A 22,970-nucleotide genomic window follows, 5' to 3' on the forward strand; every position below is an offset into this window, starting at 1 on the left:
CCTCCTCAGTGGGCACGAGCAAATTACAGGTGTCACACATGAACTGCCACTGGCTAACATTGAAGTTACACAGGGGAGTACCTCTGTCTGCTTGTCCAACATTGGCACCCTGGCCACGCTTTACTTCTGCCCACAGATTTGACATATGGCCACGTTCATCTTCCCCAGTGGCTTAGCAAAAACCTACCACATCGCCGAGTAGGTGATTTCACCCCAACACTCTGCACTGATTGATTGCTACCACCACTGCCTCCGTGAACCCCTGCACCACTACTTTCTGGGCAGATAGACTCCTGCAAAGCAGGTGGCACGTTTGGCTCCCGATCTCCCACTGCTTCCACCCTGCTGACTCCTGGCCACACTACCAACTTGCTGGCTGTGCCACTGCCTCATGTGCAAGCTGCCACCCTCTTCTCCCGATGATGATGAAACAACTTCGTAACCCAGCTCCCAATTGTGATCGGTTACATCATTGGGTACTGCCTGCGCGTCAGTAATGTCCTCCTCAATGGTGTCTGAGCCAGGAGACTGACTGCTCGCAACACCAGCTCCCACGCCACTCTCCTCATCACTAATTTTCCGCCTACCGAAGGAAGCGTCGGATGTCTCCTCCAGATTTTGGCTGGCAGTAGCTGCTGACCGTCCAGTAGTAGCTCATCCTCACGGTATAGTGGATCTGAGCCCACAGCATAGAGTACTTCTCTGGCTGAGCAAGCACAGCACAGAGCAGCAGTCTCCATTGTGGTCCGATTTTAGACTCCGACTTCTTACAGACGAGCCTCCGGCAGTACCAGTGTTGATTGGCCAAATGCTGTACACTGGCCAATCAACGCTGGTCAATTCATTCCTATGAGAAAAAGTCAGCTCCCTCGTAACATCAAGCTGCCAGCTCTCCTGACTAGCAAGGACGAGCCTGTGGCAAATCAATGCTGGTTCTGCAGCAGGCTTGTCCTTGCTAGTCAGGAGAGCTGGCGGCTTGATGTTACGAAGGAGCTGACTTTTTATCAGCGCAACTGCAAGCGCTGTACAGTTAAAGCGCACAAACCCCATAGACTATAATGGGGTCCGTGCGCTTTAACTGCACAGCACGCCTCTTAAACACTCTTCTCCTGCTATTCGTGGACTTGGTGACTCTCCTTTAGTCGAATAGTGGTTCCCCTGAAATGAGCATTTTTTTTTTCCCATAGACTATAATGGGATTCGATATTCAATCGAGTAGTAGAATATTGAGGCTCTACTCGAAACGAATATCGAATCTCAAATATTTCACTGTTCGCTCATCTCTAGTCCTTACCAGTAATGGGAAATGAATCACACTGAGGCAGCTAAATACTATAAATGATAAGGAGCAGGTCCTAAGGAGTATAAGATCTAGTCACAACCATCTTCTTACAAGCACAGATACGCCCACACAGTCATGTGACTAGAAAATGTCATGTGACCGTCTAAGGTCAGAAAGTCCTTACTGAGTATAGTATACATCCCTGAAGAAGACCTAACCCCAGAACAGCAACAGATAATCACTAAACTGAGGGATATGGAGAAGGCCATCAAGGACTTCCAGAACCCTTTGGACTCACCAATCACCATAAAAGATATACAAGAAAGAATCGCCCTGTTGAAAAGCAGAAAGGCCAGCGGCCCCGACGGCCTCCTACCAAAGATGATTAAACACAGCCCCCCAGCAATACATGCGGCACTGGCAAAACTATTCACCCTCATCCTCAATACAAGACACTTCCCCCCGAGACTGGAACAAAGGCCTCATAACCCCCATCTACAAGAACGGGGACCATTACGACCCCAGCAACTGCAGAGGGATCTGCGTCAGCAGCACGCTAGGGAAACTGTTCAACAGCATCATCAATAACAGAATCCTCACACAACACGGGGTCCTCAGCGAGAGCCAAGCAGGATTCATGCCAAACCACCACACCACGGACCATATCTACACCATGCACAGCTTCATCAAGACCCACATCCATAGTATCAGAAGCGGCAAAAAATTTGTGGACTTTAAGAAAGCGTTCGACTCAGTGTGGCACCCAGGTTTGCTCCTGAAACTCCTAGAGAGTGGAATAGGAGGAAGTACGTATGATGTCATCAAGAACTCTTACACCGGAAACCAGTGCTGTGTGAAGGTGAACGGGAAAAGGACAACATACTTCCAACTGGCCAGACAGGGCTGCAGCCTGAGCCCAACGCTCTTCAACATATACATCAATAAACTGGCTGCAGCCCTAGAGGCATCACCAACATCAGGCCTCACCCTGAACGACAGGAAGGTGAAGTTCCTGCTATATGCCAATGACCTCCTACTCCTGTCCCCCACCGAGAAAGACCTCCAAGACATTCTGTCAGTGCTGGAAAATTTCAGCACAACATGGGCTCTACCCATCAACCACAAGAAGACCAAAGTCATGGTATTCCAGAAGAAGGGCCACAATAAAGCCCCCATCCCAAAATTCACGCTAAATGGCTCCACATTGGAGAAAACCAACAGCTACACCTACCTGGGGCTGGAGCTCAACCAATCAGGAAGCTTTAAAGCAGCAATAGAAACCATGAAAGGAAAATCCTGCAGAACCTTCTACACGATCAGAAGACAGCTGTACTACCTCAAACCACTGATGAGGGTCTGGCTGAAGATATTTGACGCAGTCATCTCTCCGATCCTTCTCTACAGCAGCAAAATCTGGGGCCAAGTCACCTACCCAGACCAGCAAAATGGGACTCCAGCCCAACAGAGATCTTCCACCTGGAGTTCTGCAAATACCTGCTCCATATCCATCGCAGTACCTTCAACATGGCATGCTGGGCAGAGCTAGGTAGGCTCCCCCTTTGGCTCACCAAGCAGAAGAGGGCACTAGCATTCCAGGCACACATTCAGGGGAGCAACCCCGACTTCTACCACCAAGCCTGGCTAAGTCGCTGAACTCGGAACAAACCCAGCACCCCCCAACCAATAAACAGCCAACCGCCAAACCAGAACCACCAACAGGCAATGACCAAGGCCCAAATAAAGGTGACCATAGAAGCAAACAAAGAGCAATACATCGAAGAATGGAGAAACAAAATAAATAACTCAAAGAAACTCACCGTATACCAGTCACTGCAAAGGAACTACACCATGGCCACCTACCTGGAGAATATACCCCACCCCAAACACAGAAAAACCCTGTGCCGATACAGACTGACTGCCCACAGCCTAGAGATTGAAACAGTGTGGCACAGGCAGTCGTACAAGCCACAGGAGAACAGACTGTGCCAACACTGTGACCTTGAGGTCCTAGAAGACGAGACCCATTTCCTGCTACACTGCACCAACGAGGGCCATCCACTTCCATAGACTCTCTGCCCACATCCCAGACTGGGAGAAGAAGAGACCACTGTGGAGATCGCTGCCCAATACGTGTCCACCTGCCACCAAATGAGGGGAAAATGAGACCCCAAAGACTATTATACTCCCTTATCACCCACCGAATCACCCACCCACCCTACACCCGCCCATACCCACATGTTCCAAACAAGAACGAAGAGACCCCAAATACTACTGTACCTCCAAACCACCCAATCCACGCCAACTCCTCACCCACCCAACCATTCTTAGCTTTGGCAATACCAATTGTGTTTTCGGTTGTGCCAATAAAGCTTTTTGTATTTGTATTTGCCTTTACCATCACAAGCCCTGGAACACCGGGTCATATGACTCCTTAACTCCACCCACATGTGACATCATCACAGGTCCTTTATCCTGAGCATATGAAGCTGTAACAGCAGGACCTGATCATGTGACTCCCTGACTCCTCCCACACCTGTGACCTCACCACAGGTCCTGTCACCACAGTCACTGTACAGGAGGAGGTAGGTGGTCGCTCACAGACCTGGAGCTTTTATTAACCCCTTTCAGACCAGACAATTCTAGGACGTCATCCCAGTTACATTAGAATTAGAGAAACTCTCCGGACAATGTCAGTATTTTCTTGGATATTTCGTGTATTCCGGCCATTCTCGTTGTCTCAGGACTCGGCTGCTTTAACCCCTTCCTGCTCGGTGCCGTACTATTACGTTGCGCTGGCCGTGTAGTTAATGCTCAGCGCTGTAATAGTACATGGCTGTAATGTGGCAGCACAGGAGCCGTATTATACAGCCGATACCTGGGACTGGTCACCGGAGAGGAAAGATACTCCGACTCCAGAGGATTAATCCCTCACATACCGGGATCGCTATTCATCATGTCGTCCGGGGAGTCTGGAGACAAGATCGCCCCTCCCCCACCCCTCAGATCCCCCTCGATAAGATCACAGGGTCCGAGGGGTCGCTATAGCAGTCAGGAGGCCGAGCAACAGCAAGCACAGTGACCCTAAGTGCGATATGCGGGGTCACCTACAGTCTGACAAGTTTACTAGAATTTACACCAGAAACTGAAAGAAATCAAATCAGAAACTACAACAAATGATATGTAATGTAGATTGTATTCTGTGCTCCACCGACTACCGAATATACCCCAAATGTATCCCCATCAGTATCCTGGTCTCCTTCTTCTCACCCCTCAGCAGACACCGCTCCATATACATGTCCTGTACCAGCCTAGGTTTGTCTCCCCGGTGTAGGGCGCTCGTTCTACATTACAGGTTAGTGGAGGAGAAGAGTCTGATACTGAGGAGGAATGTGCCATGTATCTTCACATACTAGCGACTGAAGCGGGAGCCCCCCTTATACTCCCTACTAATCCTATTTATTCCATGGGATTCCGTGTAGTGATTACATCATCTCATCTTCTCTCCATTCAGGTTCCTACAATATAGAATCCTCTCAGTATTTTCTATATAAGAGAATATTCCTGATTGATCCATCAAGGATGGAAAGAGACAGGAACAAGATGGCGGAAAGTTTATTAAATCTCACCCTAGAGATCATCTACCAGCTTACTGGAGAGGTGAGAGATTCTGATGATGTCATCATGACATCATTCTTATCTATAGTAATAACAGATGATATGACTGGAGAGGTGATGGACTCTGGACATGTATGTAGTGAGATTTATTAATGTGTCTCCCCATAACCAGGATTACACAGTAGTGAAGAAGACCTCTAGTGGGCGCTGTCAGGCTCCTGTGTATAAAGGAACCCAGAGCCCAATCCCAGAGACTCCACCTCACCCCCTGATACAGGAGGAGATCAATGGACAGAAGATCCTAGAACTCACCAACAAGATGCTGGAGCTGCTGACTGGAGAGGTGACACTGCTGGGAATGCTGGGACATTATACAGTACCTGGAGGGGTCGGGGTGATGACTGTATCATTGTGTTGTCAGGTTCCTATAAGGTGTCAGGATGTCGTTGTCTATTTCTCCATGGAGGAGTGGGAGTATTTAGAAGGACACAAGGATCTGTACAAGGAGGTGATGATGGAGGACCACCAGCCCCTCACATCAGCAGGTAATAGACATGACTATATACACATGGACTTCCATTATTTGTATGTACAGAATGAATTCAGTCCCTGTCTGTGTTTCCTACAGGTAGATCCAGTAAGAGGACAACACCGGAGAGATGTCCCAGTCCTCTTCTTCCACAGGATGATCAGGTAGATGGAGATATTCCCTATGATGTGTAGACGGGCTGTGAAGTCCTTGTGGTCAGTCTTGGGTTCTCCAGCAGTATTAGATGGTTTATACTTGTGTAATGAGAGGTGGAGATGGAGGATAAAGCTGACCATAGACATTACATGTTGTCTGGATCTTCTCACAATTTTCTGGCTATGGAGACTGCTGGTTGGAATAAGGAACCATCAGGTTGTATTTCTACCGATCTGATCCTTTATTTCCCCTGAGACAAACAACCCCGGATGTATCTGGTAGAATCTGATCTGCTCTCCCTGATCTATATCTTGTCCTCCTGAATATACATTTATAGGATGTTTTTGAGGTTCTCCTTGAACTGTCCTCTATATTTGTCTCAGATTAATCTTTTGCTTCATCTAGAATTTTCTACTGACTTACTTTATTTGTTTGATATACTTTCCATCAGGATAAAGAGCTGAACAATATTAATGCTATAGACGTAAAGATAGAAGATCCCTATGTGAGTGGTGATGAGGAGTGTGAGGAGGACATTCCTACAGGGAACCACCCAGGTGAGGAGTCACCACTGAATATACCACAGAATAGTCACAGATTCCTGATTTTTCAGCTGTCTATTCCCACATTCAGCTGAATACAAGTAATACATGAATATAAATGTGATACTGCTATAGGTGATAACACGCTGCACATTTATAATATGATGTAGAAATACCATTGGAACAAGGATAATGAAATATGTCTATGTGAATGAGGACAACTTCTTCATCACCTGCTGTCTCCTTGGATAAAAGCTACCACTAGACATTTCTTGCTGCGGTTTATTCCTCTCTCCACTGATAACAGATACATGTGCAGTTGAGAAAAAGAGCTCATAGATCCAAGAGCTATTGCAGGTGATTGTCCTCCTCCATGGTGGCCGGACACGTTAGATATAGTAGATTGACCGGAATTGATTGAGCTGTTTGAGTTTTCAGTGGGGAGAATGAAATAAACTGCTGTTCGATTTAAAACAAGAAATGTCAGGTTGAGGTGCAGGGAGGAATGTGGGCAGGAGGAGGAAAACAACTATATCACAGTAGAGCCGTAGGCAAAACAGCAGAGAATGAGGCGTTGGGATCTCCACAGTCTAGGAATATCTGATCTTAGCGCTTTTAACAGGAAACCTAATAACTTGTGGGTGTGCTTCTTAAACTTAAAGTTAGAGAGGAGCAGAGTCATCATGTAAAGTAATTTAAGTGACCGTCTGAATGATAAGACGGACATCTGATCAAAAGGCTAGACAAAAACAATTGGGACCAATGGTCCTATTCAATAGAACCACGCTCACTGGTATGGGAAGGGCATGACAGAGCAGATTTCCAAAATTCAGAGACGTTTATTGAAATAAATATCAGCACGACGCGTTTCGAGCCTTAACCGGCCCTTTCTCAGGTGCAAGAGATAAGATAATCCCTCGTGTAATTCCTACCCCCGCGTTGTGTCCTTTACCTTACTTTGTGTCTGATCAAAAAAGGCATAAGAGTGAACAAGATATAGAGAACTTTTAACATGCTTGGAAAGCTGAAGACCACACATCTGGTGAGAACGAGACCCCCAATTCCCTTTCCCAACTATAACATAAATACTGATAGACTGTTGACTCAATCCTTTATAAGCGTGCCACAAATAAGTGAGACGGTATGGGTCGGATCACTAGGTGAAAGGCAAAAACACTCAAAAAGCAACAACGTCCTATGAAGATTATGAGATGTCTTAAAGAGGACCTTTCACCATATCCGGGCACAGGCAGTGTTATATACTGCCAGAAAGCTGACAGTGCGCTGAATTCCGCACACTGTCGGCTTTCCCGATCTGTGCCCGGTGTGAAGAGCTTACGGCCCGGTACCGTAGATCTTCTATGGTCAGAAGGGCGTTTCTGACCATTAGCCAGGAACGTCCTTCTGCCTCGCGGCGCCAATCGCGCTGTACTGTGGAGCAGGGAGGAACGCCCCCTCCCTCTCCTGATAATGCTCGTCTATGGACGAGCTGTGTGAGCAGAGGGAGGGGGCGTTCCTCCCCGCTCCACAGCACAGCGCGATTGGCGCCACGAGGCAGAAGGACGTTCCTGGCTAATGGTCAGAAACGCCCTTCTGACCATAGAAGATCTACGGTACCGGGCCGTAAGCTCTTCACACCGGGCACAGATCGGGAAAGCCGACAGTGTGCTGAATTCAGTGCACTGTCAGCTTTCTGGCAGTATATATAACACTGCATGTGCCCGGATATGGTGAAAGGTCCTCTTTAAGAGCAGTGTAAGAATGGAAAAGCTGGGTGAACTGCCAGTGAGAGGCAATAGAGTCCAGGGTCTCGGGGTCGTAGTGAGTAGCTCAGATCGAGGGAGAAGGAAGGAGGCCGACATAACGCAATGGAGTTTAAAGGCAGGTTGACACACAGTGTGGAAGAGAAAAGAGGAGTGAAGAGCGGAAGGGAAGTCCGGGTTGCCCAAGATCATATTATTTCGGAAGAGTCTCTACACAGCACCGTAGTCAGCAAGATCCGATTGTCTGGTAAGCGACAAAAGGAAGCATATTAGTTTTACTGTCTGACCAATCAACACTTATGAAGCCATGGGAGAGCAATGAGAGGGAGTAGGCTCAGAGACCTCTCCAGGGCCACCCAGAGTTTAGAGCTCACTGAGTGGTGCCAGTCAAGAATTCGAGCTATGACTGAAGCCAGGAAGTAGCTAGAGCAATCCCGAACCACCAAACTCCCTCTCCGTTCAGGCCTAACGAGAGTACTTTTCGCAATTCACGGGGGCTTCGACGCCCAGATAAAGCTAGTAAAGAAATATTTGGACTCTATAAAATATCAATAGAATTGGTTTTTGAAATTATTTAAAAAAATAGTAAAATCCTTTTTATTTATCACAGATGACTGTACCAGGAGCTCAGAGGGACATCTGATATCTACAGATTATACAGCAGAGGATCCTGGTATCAAACAAGATCCATATGAAGAACATGTCATTACCCCACATATACCCTCAGCCCTTGCTATACATCAAAGAACTCACATAGGAGAGAAGCCATATTCATGTTCAGAATGTGGGAATTGTTATATTCGTAACTCAGATCTTGTTAGACATCAAAGAAATCACACAGGAGAGAAGCCATATTCATGTTCAGAATGTGGAAAATGTTTTACTCATAAGTCAGATCTTGTTAGACATCAAAGAACTCACACAGGAGAGAAACCATATTCATGTTCTGAATGTGGGAATTGTTATACTCGTAACTCAGATCTTATTAAACATCAAAGAACTCACACAGGGGAGGAGCCATATCCCTGTTCAGAATGTGGGAAATGTTTTGCAGATAAATCAGTTCTTGCTAAACATAAAATAACTCACACAGGAGAGATGCCATATTCATGTTCTGAATGTGGGAATTGTTATACTTGTAACTCAGATCTTGTTAAACATCAAAGAACTCACACAGGAGAGAAGCCATATTCCTGTTCAAAATGTGGGAAATGTTTTATTCGTAACTCAGATCTTGTTAGACATAACAGAACTCACACAGGAGAGAAGCCATATTCATGTTCTGAATGCGGGAAATGTTTTACAGATATGTCAAGTCTTGTTAAACATAAAATAATTCACACAGGAGAGAAGCCATATTCATGTTCAGAATGTGGGAAAAGTTTTTTTCATAAATCAACTCTTGTTGAACATCAGAGGATTCACACAGGAGAGAAGCCATATTCATGTTCTGAATGTGGTAGGTGTTTTAGATGTAAATCAAATCTTGTTAAACATAAAATAATTCACACTGGGGAGAAACCATTTGCATGTTCTGAATGTGACAAATGTTTTGCACATAGATCAACTCTTGCTTTACATCAAAAAAATCATGCAAAGGAGAAGCCATATTCATGTTCAGAATGTGGGAAATGTTATATTCGTAACTCAGATCTTGTTAAACATCAAAGAACTCACACAGGATAGAAGCCATATACATGCTCTGAATGTGGTCTTTTCACATTTCTTTGATTATTATCCTCAATGTCCCTCCATCCATAAAAAAACAACACGTGTGAATGGCTCCATTGACTACAATGAGTCCTTGTGATGTTGATATTTTTCATAAATAGCACATGGACAGAAAAGTAGTGTGAAAAAATAGTGCATGATGGGATTTTTTTCTCAATGTCTCTCCGTCCATGAAAATCTTATCAATGGATGGAATGTCATGTTATTTTTTTCCTCATTTCTCTTCTCGTCTCAGGCATTCTAAGGGACTTGGACGTCATTTCTGTGCTGTCTTCTTTTGACAGATATTTTGCTTGGTGATTGTGAATGCAACAAATAAAAAAGGACAGTACACTAGACTTAAAAACACAAGGATATACAAAGTCTGTTGTTTTCTAGTCCGAAAAATGAATAGTTAGTGTGAATCCAGCCTTAGACATCACCCAGGAAGAAGCCAAATTCTAACAACTCATCTTCATGTGCACATCAAAAAATTAGCAGGATAAAGATTTTCAGGTCTATGCACTGTTACATATGAAAGAGGTCGTCACACAAATATTGGATGTTTCTTAATGATTAAAATACATGTGTATGGCGACCCCCACTGTTGGATTTGTTTCTTGTTCATTTACCTCAGTAACCATTTGCAAGTGGACGACCATCTCCTCCTCAAACAAGCAGAGAAGAAAGGACTGTCGGTGTCTCAGAGTTCCTCTGTCCATGAGATCCCTCTAACCAGCGGACAGTCGTTGATTATGTTGATAATCTGTTTTCCCCCTACGCCCAACTGCTGCACAAATGGGGTATTCTTGCCCCTGTGTACTATTAGGACAGGTGGAATTTTTAATTAGCCAACAGACTTCTTCCCCTATAAGAGGCCTGGAGACCTCACCCTCCACGTGTTTTTTTCTGTCCTGTGGATAGGACAGGTGGTGGTGGGGGGGAGAGGTGCCTCTCTCCCCACTTTTTTTTTTTTTTTTGTTCTAGGTACTTACCTGTCTGCTGGTTTCTCCCTTTGGGAGTCGCGCTGTGGGGCTTCGCTCCTTCCGAGGCTTCTCCCTCCTTGGGCTGCTCGCTCGCTGGGGGGAGGGAGCAGCTCCCTGGTTCGGAACTTTTTTTCCAGCAGGCGGGTGGGTAGAAGCACTTGTATCGGTGCTCCCAGAGTCCGCACACGCGTGATGCGAGTCTCTTGCGCGGCACTCCGGATCGGTCGGCTGGGTGTCCACACAGGCGCAGTGCACTTCTCGTTGTGCGGCTCTCCGGACCGTTCTGTCTGCAGTGCGCACGTCAATAGTTGGTTCTCCCTTCCTGGGTCCTGGTCACTGACTGGGATCCCTCTACATTTATCTTTAGCCTTGCAATAGGTTTGTATTTACTTTCCCCTCCGGTAAGGAGGGGGTTAAGGGGGCGTGGTCCGGGGGAGAGGTTCCTTTGCTCCTCCCCTTCCAACCTAGGAGCTTTATAAGCTCCCTTACCCCACACTTCCATGCTTGTCCACTTTTTGTGTACAAGCTGCATCATCTTGCTGGACCTCCTAGCAAGCTCCTGTTGCATCCCTTGCTGCATACTTAAAAGTAGGTGTAGAGGACCCGAGGTTCCAGCTGGTGGGGTAAGATCTCTAACACTTGACTAAAAGACCCCGGATAGAGGCTTGCCGACTATCGTTGCCACCCCTAGAGGACCTGCGCATCACTGACCAGGTATCCTCGGATGAAGAGGTGGAAGAGCCCGAGAAATCAATCTTCCCTATCAAGAAGATGCCTAGGTTACTTAAAACCGTGGGGTCTAGCGACCAGGGTCATTCGTCCCAGGAGGGCTCGTCCAGAAAGGCCAGGTCCTTCAAGGCCAGGACCCGGAGCAGGACCTGGCTTGTAAAATGGAGGCGGCCTGAGAGGGCATTTAAACCGTCTAAACGATTTAAGACTCTCTTCCCCATTTCAGAGTCGCAACGAGGCTATTGGGGATTTCCACCTAAAGTGGATATGGCGGTTGCCAAGATGTCCAGGTGCACCGTGGCCTCGGCCGAGGACGGCTCCAACTTGCAGGACCCCCTGGACCGCCGTGTGGAAAGTTCCCTGAGACGGGTTTACTCTACAGCCTCCGCTCAAGCCTCGGTGGGGATTTCCACCAATGAAGTGGCAACAAGACTCCGTACTGACCTCTCCCGATTGGAGAGAGATATAGATTCGGGGGTACATTGTGACGACCTGCTGGCCTCAATGTCTGATATATCTCTGATGGTTGACTTCCTGGCAGAAGCATCCTTTCATCAGACGAGATTAGCCTCCAAGGCTATGGCCCTGTCAACTGTGGCCAGGCGGCCGTTATGGCTGAAGCCATGGAGAGCAGACAACACCTCCAAATTCAATCTTTGCTCCTTACCCTTCGAGCCTGGTTGGCTATTTGGAAGAGAGTTGGACAGCATCATGGAGGGTCTTTCGGATACGAAAGGTAAGAACCTCCCTCAGCCCTCCAGGAGTGGTCAAAGGTCATCCTTTTGTGGCCGAGGATCCTCTCGTGGACAATGGCGCCCTGGCACTGAGTCCAGAGGCAAGGGTCGGGGGTCCTCTCGAGGCCCTGATAAAAGAAGACCCTTCTGGCTATATCACCCATCCACCTCACGCTCCTGCGTTAGTAGGCGGTCGCCTCAATTCGCCTCCGCCTGGTCCCGTCTCATACAAGATCAATGGGTCCTCCAAGTAGTTCAAGACGGGTACAGGATCAGTTTTTCCTCTCTTCCACCAGAGAAGTATGTGAGGACCCGCCCTCTTCAGGGCGCCAGACAACTTCATCTACAGAAGTCCGTCCAGGAGTACATGGACAAAGCCGCGCTGGAACCAGTTCCCTCTTCAGAATATGGTCAAGGCGTCTACTTTCCGGTGTTCCTGGTACCAAATTCATCAGGCGGATGGTGCATGATTATCGACCTCAGGTATCTGAATCAATTCATCCACAAGGTACGGTTTCGTATGGAAACCATCAGATCGGTCCTACCTTTTCTACACACCGTAGACTACTTTGTCACCCTAGATCTAAGGGATGCTTACCTCCACGTACCCATTTATCCTCCACACAGGAAGTTTCTGAGAATTGCGGTATACCTAGACGGAAGTATGCGTCATTTTCAGTTTACGGCCCTCCCATTCGGCATAACCTCGGCCCCCCACACCTTTACAAAGGTAGTGGCTCCGGTCACAGCCACCCTGCGCCTCCAAGGGATCTTCATAGTCCCGTATCTAGACGATTGGCTCCTGAAAGCCCAGTCAAAGGAGGTCCTCGCCACACAGCTGGAGACCACCGTGGCATTTCCAAAAGAGCTGGGCTGGCTAGTAAACTGGCAGAAGTCAGTAGTGGTTCCATCTACCTGGATTCAGTTCCTGGGGTTTATTCTGGATTCTCTCAGCATGATGATCTCTCTGCCTCCTCCTCGGAAGGAGAAGATTGGTCGAAGATTGGTCGAGCCGCTCATCACCTATCCATGAAGGTTACCATCAGGACAGCCATGAAGGTGCTAGGTCTCATGTCCGCAGCCATCGAGGCAGTTCCGTGGGCCCTATGGCATATGTGCCCATTACAATGCGAGATCCTGAGAGTCTGGAACCACAGTCCTTCTGGACTACAGAAGCCTATCCAGTTAACCATCAGAACCCGTCGATCACTGGTTTGGTGGTCTCATCTTCAAGATGGGAAGTCCACGGTCCAGCCCTCCTGGACCCTGTTGACTACAGATGCCTCCCTCACAGGCTGGGGAGCGCATCTAGGGGAGACCCCGGCACAAGGGACCTGGAACCAGCTGGAGAAAACGCAATCGTCCAATTGGCGCGAGCTTACCGCAGTATATCGTGCACTTCTAGCGTTTGCACCCCACCTACAGGGGAGAGCTGTAAGAGTGAGGACGGACAACCTTACAGCAGTTCATTACATCAACAAGCATGGGGAAACCAGGTCCCCCTCTCTCCTGCAGGAAGCGGATTTGATTTTTTCCTGGGCCAAAAGGAACCTATCCCAGCTGTCAGCGGTTCATATTCGAGGTCAACTGAATATCCTTGCGGATCAACTCAGCAGAGGCCTGGTGACATCAGGCGAATGGTCCCTGAATCCGGACATCTTTCACCATCTCACCGAGATGTGGGGTCTCCCTGAGGTGGATCTGATGGCCACCCAATACAACGCCACAGTGGAGAAGTATTGATCCCTCTACCGCAAGACAATGCTTTGGCGGTGGATGCCCTGTCAATACCTTGGAGGTTCAGCCTGGCATATGTGTTTCCTCCGATCCCCATGATTTCCAAGGTATTGGCGAAACTCAGGCAGGACCAGACTTCGGCAATAGTGATCATGCCGTTCTGGCCAAAAAGGGCATGGTTTACCCACCTCATCCTAATGAGTCGAGGTACCTACTGAAGGCTTCCATCAGTCCAAAACCTGGTAACTCTAAACAATCAGTTCTGCCAGGGCCTGGACAGGTTCAACCTCACTGCCTGAAGGTTGACCGCACCGTATGCGGAGGTAGAGGATTGTCCTAGGGCGTTCTAAGAACTTTAGCCCACTCTAGAGAGGATTCAACTAACCGGAGCTATCAGCGGATCTCCCGGATATATCAACACTGGTGTACGAGGAAACAAGTCAGCGATTCTGCCATCGAATCGGTCTTGGAGTTTTTACAAGATGGTCTAGAAAGAAGGTTAACTCCGGTCACCCTGAAGGTTCAGGTTTCAGCCCTTTCCGCTCTTCTGGGGACCAGATTGTCTCAAGATCCTCTAATAAAGCAATTTCTCAGAGGGGCGTTGAGGCTCCGCCCCCAGGTCCATCCCCCGGTTCCCTCTTGGGACCTGGCTGCCGTTCTACAGGGGCTATGTGATCCCCCCTTTGAACCCTTGTCTAAAGTGGAATGGAGATACCTTTCCTATAAGGTAACCTTTTTACTGGCAATAACCTCCGCCAAGAGGATTGGCGAACTACAGGCCTTGTCGGCCTTCTTCTCTTTTTTTCCAGACAGAGTACAGTTAAGGTTCGTCCCAACTTTCTTACCAAAGGTTCCCACCTTCTCCAACATAAATCAAGTGATTTCTCTACCAGCCTTTTTTCCCTCTCCTACTTCTGAGATAGAGGAAAGGATGCACAAGTTGGATTTGGTCAGAGCACTTCGCATGTACTTGGAGCATACAGAACCTTTCCGAAGGTCAGAAGACCTGCTGGTCAATGTTTATGGCCATAACAAAGGAGCTAAAGCATCCAAGACCACCTTGTCTAGGTGGATCAAAGAGGCCATCTCGTGCTCGCTTCGCTCCCAGGACCTTCCAGTACCAGAGTTCGTACGGGCACACGCTACCAGAGCAGTATCAACTTCTTGGGCGGAGAGACGTTCGCTCTCGTTAGAGCAGATATGCGGTGCCGCATCCTGGAGTTCGCACCTTACCTTCGCCAGGCACTACAGGCTGGACTGGCGTACATCAGGGTCTGTAGCCTTCGGGCAATCGGTCTTGGAGTTGGTCTGCCAAGACCCCCCACCATAATGGATGTTATACTTGCTAAATCCCCATTTGTGCTGCTGTTGGGCGTAGGGGGAATGGAAGATTATGAATGATAATCTGTTTTCCCTTAGCCCAAACAGCAGCACAAGGATCCCTCCCTTGGTTTTGTTAACTATGCATGGAATTAATATATATTGTATTTTATTTTTGTTATACTTTTGGACTAACACGTGGAGGGGGAGGTCTCCCGGCCTCTTATAGGGGAAGAAGTCTGTTAGCTAATTAAAAATTCCACCTGTCCTAATAGTACACAGGGCAGGAATACCCCATTTGTGCTGCTGTTTGGGCTAAGGGAAAACAGATTATCATTCATAATCTTCCTGTAAGGATTGGAGTCAGGGTCAGGCAGTGCAAAGTGACACAGCTGGGAAAGCAACACTGTGCAACTAATGACAAAAGGGGTCGCAGGCCCTGCAGCTATAACTATGCTGTAATATCTGAGATGAGGCAGACCCATGCACTTCCTAATTGAAGTGCGCCTACCACGACTCCTTACGCTTCTATCCCGGCGGCTAGGATAAGGGGAGAGGAGGCCCTGAAAGTCCTAGGGACTGGAGTCAACGGGGTCACACCTAAACAGAAAGCACAGTGTAAATGCAATGCAAAACAAAAGACTAAACAGCATGGAACCAGGGAGGACCACAAGTCCCAGCAAGACACAGAAGAGAAGGCGAGGTCAGACGAGCAAGAGGTCAAGCCAGGAGATATAATAAAGGTACCAAATCAAAAGACAAGGGATAGTCAAAAATACAAGCCGGGTCTAAAAACCAAGAAACATATGGAATACAAACAGACAGGGAATCAGACTGAGCAGGGAGACCAGGAAACACAAAGTGAATGGCTGGCAAGGATCCATGCCTGGGTGGGGATTAAATAGCAGCAGAAAAACACACCTGATGGCTAATGACATGGAGACTGAAGGCAAGGAAAAGATTAACCCTTAATGACCTAAGCACACCCAATAGAACTCCTAACACGTCTCCCAGGAAGACGCCGCGCAGCAAGGAGACCGCGGCGACTCCGTATCCTGACACTTCCATTCCCTTAGTCCTAACAGCAGCACAATATGGGGTATTTCTGCCTGTGTTTTAATTTGCATAATTAAGTGATATCCCCCCAAAAGAGACCTTTCCCACTGTATTGGTTATTAAGAAAAAACAATAATTTACTAAGGGGGGACACTTGTGCTGCTGCTAGGACTAAGTGTAAACAGATTAATAACATAATCAACAATTCCCTTACGACCTAATGGCAGCACAATAACCTACAATGTCTTACAAAGCTTAGCTAGGAGCCCAAAAACGCAGCAACACAGATTTGCTCAAGAGGAATAGATCGATTTTCTACCCAAAAGGAAGAGACAACCCTGGTTGAATGGGCTTAGACAAACTCAGGGGGAGTTAACTCCTGAGAAGAAAAAGCGACTCTAATCACATCTTTTATCTATTTGGACAACAAAGTTTCGGATGTCTTGAAACCTTTGTTCCTTCCATAGATGTTGAGTAGAAGGTTCTCCGACCTTCTCAAGGATCTTGTGCGTTGGAGATAGACTTGTAGACATCTCACTAAGTCTAAAGAGTGGAGCGGGATGAAAATTGGTAAAGAGACTACCTGATTGATATCAGCCCGGGAGGACACCTTAATATTGAATCCAGGGAGGAACCTTAACTGTACTCTGAGGAGAAAGAAAGATTATGAATGATAATCTGTTTTCCCTTAGCCCAAACAGCAGCACAACTGGGGTATTCCTGCCCCTATGAGCTGTTAGGACAGGTGGAATTTTTAATTACCTAACAGCTTTTGACCTCTATAAGAGGCCGGAAGACCTGCTCCTCCCTTGTGTTAGTAACAAGTATGATATACAGAGCAATCTATGCCAAGAGCTACACACACATACACAAAATCTGTACAATAGCACCTCTTAGGGAGGGAGCCTTGTGCTGCTGTTTGGGCTAAGGGAAAACAGATTATCATTCATAATCTTTCTTTCCCCCTACGCCCAACAGCAGCACAACTGGGGATTTAGCAAGTATTATCTCCCCTAGGGCGGGACCTCCTGGCAGGCTGATGCCAAGACGGAGTGCCCAAATGCTGTAGCATCGGCCGTACGCCAGTCCAATCTGTAGTGTTTGGCAAAAGTCAGCTGTGAGCTCCAAGAGGCTGCAGCACATATCTGCTCTAGAGAGAGGAACCGTGTCTCTGCCCATGATGTCGCCACTGATCGGGTGGCATGGGCTCGTAGGAAATCTGGAACAGGAAGATTCTGAGCCCGTAGGGAACAGCTGATAGCTTCTCTGATCCATCTAGACAGGGTTACCTTTGATGCTTTAGCGCCTCTATTGTGGCCAAACACATTAACCAGAAGATTCTCTGATCTTCGGAACGGTGCTGTACGATCCAGGTAGATACGTAGTGCTCTTACCAGATCCAGTGTGTGTAGCTTCTCCTCCTGCTCAGTGGCAGGGGAGGGAAAGAAGCCCGGTAGGGTGATCACTTGATTGGTGTTCTGAAGTGTGGGTACCTTCGGCAAGAATCCTGGGACGAACCTTAGCTGTACTCTGTAAGGAAAGAAAGTTATGAAAGGTTCGGAGGCTGCTAGAGCCTGCAATTCGCCAACCCTCTTGGCGGAGGTTATTGCCAACAGAAAGGTCACTTTAAATGACAGGTACTTCCAGTCCACTTCAGATAATGGTTCGAAGGGGGGCGCACATAGCCCTTGTAGAACCGCGGCCAGGTCCCACCTGGGGACAGGGGGCCGTACCTGGGGGCGGAGCCTGGCAGCCCCCCTAAGGAACTGTTTGACAAGAGGATCTTGTGATAACCGTGTCTCCAGGAGAGCAGATAGAGCTGACACTTGAACCTTGAGGGTGGCAGGTGCTAGTCCTCTCTCCAAGCCGTTCTGTAAGAACTCTAGGACTGCATCTCTCTCTGGATCGCGGTGGCTGCCTGTACACCAATCTCGGAATATCCGGGCGATCCTTTGGTAGCTCTGATTGGTTGCCTCTGCTCTTGAATGGGCTAAGGTACTTAGCACTCCCTGGGACAATCCTCTGTCTGCGCGTATGGCGCGGTTAGCCTCCAGGCAGTGAGGTTGAATTTGTCTAGGCCCAGGCACGGCCGACTGTTCAGTGACACCAGGTTCCTGACTGGTGGAAGCCTCCAGTAGTTCCCCCGACTCATAAGGATAAGGTCGGTGAACCATGCCCTTTTTGGCCAGAACGGCATGATCACTATTGCCGAAGTCTGGTCCTGCCTGAGTTTCGCCAATACCTTCGGTATCATCGGGATGGGAGGGAACACGTATGCCAGTTCGAACCTCCATGGTATTGACAGGGCATCCACAGCCAAAGGGTTGTCTTCCCGGTACAGGGAGCAAAACCTTTCTACTTTGGCATTGTGTTGGGTGGCCATCAGATCCACCTCGGGGAGACCCCACCTCCTGGTCAGGTAGTGGAAGATGTCCTGGTTCAGGGACCATTCGCCTGCGGTCGGCCGGCCTCTGCTGAGTTGATCCGCTAGGATGTTCAGGCGGCCCTGGATGTGTACCGCGGCCAGCTGGGAGAGGTTTTGTTCTGCCCAGGAGAAGATCAGGTTGGTGACTTGCATGAGCGAGGGGGACCTGGTTCCTCCCTGCTTGTTGATATAGTGGACTGTCGTCAGATTGTCTGATCTTACTTTGACCGCTTTCCCTCGTAGAAGTGGTGCAAATGACAGAAGGGCTCGATGAACTGCGGTAAGCTCGCGCCAGTTGGATGAGTGCGTCCTCTCCCGCTGATTCCATGTACCTTGAACCGGGGTCTCCCCCAGATGAGCTCCCCAGCCTGTGAGGGAGGCATCTGTAGTCAACAGGGTCCAGGCGGGCTGGACCGAGGACTTCCCATCTCGCAGATGGGTCCACCAGGGCAAGGTTTGCCGGGTGCTGATGGTTAACTGGATTGGCTTCTGTAAACCTGAAGGACTGTGATTCCAGACTCTCAAGATCTCGTTCTGTAGAGGGTGCATATGCCATAGGGCCCAAGGAACTGCATCTAGGGCAGCGGACATCAATCCGAGGACCTTCATCGCCGTCCTGATGGTGACCTTCCGTGTGGAAGACAAATGATGTGCCGCCCGAGCAATTTTCCTTTTGCGAGGAGAGGGTAGAGAGACCGTCATGTTGAGAGAGTCTAGAATAAGTCCCAGGAACTGAACTCGTGTTGATGGCACCATCACTGACTTCTGCCAGTTTACCAGCCACCCCAGCTTGTCTAGTAGAGCTACGACGGTCTGCACCTGCGTGGTAAGAACCTCCTTTGAATGAGCCTTCAGAAGCCAGTCGTCCAGGTACGGGACTATGAATATGCCTTGAAGGCGCAGGGCGGCAGCGACCGGAGCTATGACCTTTGTGAAGGTGTGGGGGGCGGAGGATATGCCGAACGGGAGGGCTGCGAACTGGAAGTGCGCCTCTTTCCCCTGTATGTCTACGGCAATCCTTAGGAAATTTCGGTGTGCCAGAAAGATGGGTACGTGGAGGTAGGCGTCCTTCAGGTCCAGAGTGACGAAGTGATCTCCAGGGTGCATGAAAGGTAGTACTGACCTTATGGTTTCCATGCGAAACCGCAGCCTGCGGATGAAGTGATTCAGATACCTGAGATCGATGATCATACGCCACTCGCCTGATGGCTTGGGGACCAAGAAGACTGGAGAGTAGACGCCTGTGCCTTGTTCTGCGCGAGGAACCATCTCTAGCGCGGCCTTGTCCACGTACTCCTGAATCAATCTCTCCAGATGAAGTTGTTTGGGGCCCTGAAGAGGGCGGGTTCTTACCATCTTCTCTGGCGGCTGGGAAACAAAATTAATTTTATAACCTTCCTGGATCATCTGGATGACCCAGGGGTCCCGAATATTCTGCCGCCAGGCCTCCACATAGTGGGAAAGACGACCGCCCACCCCAGGGGAGGGGGGGGGGGAGTAGGAAGGGGGGGTGTACTGAGAGGGAATTAGAAGGGGGCATTCTTACGGCCACGAGATGAGCCCCGACCTCTTCCTTTCCCGGATCGCCGCTGGCCTCTGGTGCCTCTTCGAGTGCCTCTTCCTCGAAAGGAGGTACTCCGACCTTCAAGGGGCTGTGGCAGGTTCTTGCTCTTAGAGTCGGCCCAGCCTTCCATGATGTGGTCGAGCTCCCTTCCGAACAGCCGTCCGGGCTCAAAGGGGAGACCACAAAGGCTATTTTTGGAAGTAAGGTCAGCCTTCCAGGGCTTCAGCCATAGGGGTCGGCGAGCCACAGTAAGATAAGATAAGATAATCCTTTAATAGTCCCACCTTGGGGAAATTTCAGCGTGTTACAGCAGCATAGTAATACAGATACAGGATAATACAGAGTAATATGTTACAGACGTAGACACAGATAAGCTGAGAAGAGAAGATATACTAGATATACTAGGAGTAGCCAGTGCCATGGATCTAGCCGCCAGATGGGTATGAAAATGGGTAGCTTCTGTCAGGTGATCCACCAACAGCGTGATGTCGGACACTGCCGCGAGGAGATCATCACGATCCACGCCGGAATCGATGTCCTTGGCCAGGGATGACAGTTCTGCGCGTAAGCCAGTTGCTACCTCATTCGCGACCATGCCCAAAGAGGCCTGGGCAGAGGCGGACGAATATACACACCTCAAAGATCCTTCGACTCGGCGATCCATGGGGTCCCTGAGGCCCGAGCCGTCCTCTGATGGAAGGATGGAGCGCCTTGATAACTTGGCCACGGCGACGTCCACTTTTGGCGGGGGACCCCACGCCTTTAGTTGACTCTCAGAGACGGGAAAAAGTGCCTTGAAGCGTGTGGATGGCGCAAAGGATCTCTCCGGGTGCCTCCATTCGCCCTCCATCAGGCGGAGCATCTCCGAAGAGGGCCTGAAGGTACGAGACCTACGGCTAGAGCCTTCCCCGCCTTCCCGGTCTCTGATTCTTAGGGTCTTGAATACTCTGGACATTTTGTCCAGGGGAAAAATCTCCTTCTCCGTACTAGAAGACGACTCCACATCCCTGAGGCGCAGCTTTTCCAGAGGCGGCAGGGACAATTCGCAATCCAGCCGTGGCCTCTTGGCCAGGGAGACGGCTTCCATTCTTTTCATTGAGTCCTGGACGTACCCCTTCACCCAGGACACCATCTCTCGCATGGGAGTTGTTTCAACAGAGGGGGCCCTGCACCCCTGACAGAAGCGATATTGGGAGTCATCAGGCAGCGGCACTCTACAAGAAGCACACGCCAGATGCTTCCTTTTGGAAGTAGCCTTCCTTCTAGGCAGAACAGTGGAGGAAGAAGAAGACATTCTAAGGAGGAAGAAAGGATACACTAACTACTTACTGCACTCAGAGATGCAACTCTCCAACCTCCCTCCCCCAAACCTTAGTCAATGAAGACAGTTCTCCAGCACAGAAATTGACCAGGGAGCTTCACCAACTGATGTGCTTGCAACCGGAGCGACAAGCACTAACTGAAGCTCTAAGGGGACTTAAATAGGCCAGGGGGCGGGGTTTTGCCCGGAGCCCCGCCCAAGGGGTAGGGGCTACAACGGAGCCAGAATCTCATGAAAAAAAGGGGAGGGGAGAAGACAGGGGGAGGGGGATCTGACCCAGGTATGGTCCCCAGGACCGGGGGACCCCCCTCCCGAACTACCGTGCAATGCTCGTGTCTAGGGGTTGTTCTCTTCCCATCTGCCGCGAGACCCGCGCACTGCACATGTGCGGCGGACCCTGTTAGACGGCGGACCGGAGGAACCTGAGAAAGGTTCCTAGGTCTAGCGTTCCTAGGGGAAAGCCCCGACCCAGCGGACAGAAAAAAACAGAGACGACACGTGAATGGAATATTTTCAGGTCTTCGGTGTTTTGTAACCACTCCTGCTTTTGGCTACTAAATCATAAGCCAATTCTGATGGGACCATAAAGGCCTTACAGCTGTTACACAGACAGGATCCGTTGTGCGTCTCATTTTATCTTCCTTCTGACAGATCAGAAGAAGGGTCAAATAAATGATGATGTAAGCAGACCAAAAAGGTAAAATAGTGGCCCAGTCATGGAGTGGAGAGGGAGGGAACAGCATGAGAAGTGACATAGTGTTTGGATGGCCACAACGTGGCAGGGTGACATAATGTGGAAGTAGCAGCAGCATGAGGAGGCCACAGAGTGACCCGGTAACATAATGTGCAGGTGCCAGCAGCCTTAGGTAGCCACAGAGTGACCCAGTGATAAAGTGGGGAAGTGGGTGGCACAAACATTACCCACTGACAATGTTGGCTCTAAGAAGGAGCACTTGGCATTAGATGTGTGGCATCAGGTGGTTGGCAGCATCAGAATAGTAGCGGAGACAGGTAGCCAGAAGAAACCGATCTCTTTTGTCAAAGTTTGATTGAGGCAGAATGGATGATTTAATCTGATGCATCAGGCATTGGTGGTGGAAATCCTGGCTGATCCTCACCTGATTCATCTTGACAAAGGTCAGCCTCTCCATATTTTGGGTGGGCAGGTGAGTTCTCCTTTGGGTAACTATGGCCCCCGCCGCACTAAACACCCGCTCTGATGCCACACTGCTGGCCGGGCAGGACAGCTTTTCCAGGGCAAACTCGGCAAGTTGCAGCCACAAATCCAGTATGGCTGCCCAGTATGCCTTCACTATGTGGGTGAAAAAAGCTGCTCATCAGCAAATCTAGGATCAGGATGCAACTAATGGAGCTGTTACTGCTCCTACTCCCCCCTTCCCCCCACAGCAGCCATGGCAGTGCAAGGTGAGTGCCCCATGCCCTCCCCGTCAGACCTGCGAGAGGATGGATGATAGCGCAGATAGGCAACAGCCAACTGACT

The 22,970-nt window shown here is 49.1% G+C and overlaps 1 pseudogene; it reads left to right on the forward strand.

Annotated features, from left to right (window-relative positions):
• The window catches only part of LOC142191103 (uncharacterized), a 602,426-nt pseudogene that overhangs the window by 23,278 nt on the left and 556,178 nt on the right, over positions 1 to 22,970 (forward strand).

This window comes from Leptodactylus fuscus, chromosome 1, assembly GCF_031893055.1.
Source record: "Leptodactylus fuscus isolate aLepFus1 chromosome 1, aLepFus1.hap2, whole genome shotgun sequence".
In the NCBI taxonomy this organism is placed as follows: domain Eukaryota; kingdom Metazoa; phylum Chordata; class Amphibia; order Anura; family Leptodactylidae; genus Leptodactylus; species Leptodactylus fuscus.